Consider the following 1,522-nt stretch of genomic DNA (forward strand, 5'->3'; position numbering starts at 1 on the left):
ACACACACACACACACACACACACACACACACACACACACACACACACACACACACACATACATACATAGAGACAAACTGAGTATAGAAGAAATATTAAATAGGACACAGGAAGGGAAGAATGTCCAACCTAGTGTTTACATTATATCTATTAGCCTACATTATTGCGTATTTTGCGTAACTTCCGGCCGTAGCTGTATCCCTTCTAGCCCCCCCAACCACCATTAACCCTTGTGTTGTCCTCCTGAGTCAAAAAAAGACACAAATTAGACATTTTCATCCCATTTTCAAACTTTTTTTTAGTTTTCACCACCCCCACCACTTGTTTTTAATGGTCAATAACCCTCATTTATAGAGAATTATACCTAATATTAGAGTTAAAAAGCAGAAATTATGAATTATTCTGACTAATAGTTGAGATCAGAGGAATGAAAGAGCGTTTTAAGGAATCCAATCCAGATTTTATGGTAATTTGGTGAAAAAGAAACTCATATTTCAGATATGGACATTTATTAAAGGGGGTTAGATTTGACCCGGGATAACAGGAGGGTTAAGAGAATAAATTAATCACGTTTCTCAGGAAGTTGACTCCTCAGCGTGCAGCGGCGGGGATGTGACGGCAGGGAGCGCGCGGCCACTTTCACCCTGCACTGCAAAGATCGTCAGTTTTAACGAGATGTCTCACTCTGTGGTTGAGATGATTACATGTGTCTGAGAGTGGGTTTTAGATAGTGTCCAAAAAGCCTAAAAAGGCGTCTAAAGAATTGTCCACAAATGCCTCAGAAATTATTCAAAAGTTTCCAAAAGTTCATTAAAAGTGTAAAAAGTTAAAATTTCTTTCAGTATTGAAAAAAATGTCAAAAGCCTAGAAAAAAAAGTGACAAAAGTGCCAAAAATAGCCCCCAAAAATATTCAAAAAGCCTCAAAAAGTTTCCAAAGATGCAATAAAAGTGTAAAAAATTAAAGCCAGGCTCAGTCCTTCTACGTACAATGTACGTATATTTATATTTTCCTCTAGTACTACATCTGGTGTTAAATATTCGAAAAAATGTCGAAAACCTAGAGAAAAAAATAAAATCTGTCGAAAGTGTCCAAAAAGCCTGTAAAAGGTTCTAAAAGCCTCACAAAGTTTCCAAAAATGCGTTAAAAGTGTTAAAAAAAAATAATTCCTTCAGTATTTCCTATTTCCTTAAGCACTGGAAAATGTGGAAAGTCTAGAAAAAAAGTGTCAAAAGTGTCCAAAATGCCTAAAAAAATATTCAAAAAGCCTCAAAAAGTTTCCAAAAGTTCATTAAAAGTTTAAAAAGTTAAAATTTCTTTCAGTATTGAAAAAAATGTCAAAAGCCTAGAAAAAAAAGTGACAAAAGTGTCTAAAAATAGCCCCAAAAAATATTCAAAAAGCCTGACAAAGTTTCCAAAAATGCGTTAAAAGTGCAAAAAAATATATAATTCCTTCAGTATTTCCTATTTCCTTAAGCACTGGAAAATGTGGAAAGTCTAGAAAAAAAGTGTCAAAAGTGTCC

The sequence above is a fragment of the Etheostoma cragini genome, chromosome 6 (genome assembly GCF_013103735.1).
Source record: "Etheostoma cragini isolate CJK2018 chromosome 6, CSU_Ecrag_1.0, whole genome shotgun sequence".
Classification (NCBI taxonomy): domain Eukaryota; kingdom Metazoa; phylum Chordata; class Actinopteri; order Perciformes; family Percidae; genus Etheostoma; species Etheostoma cragini.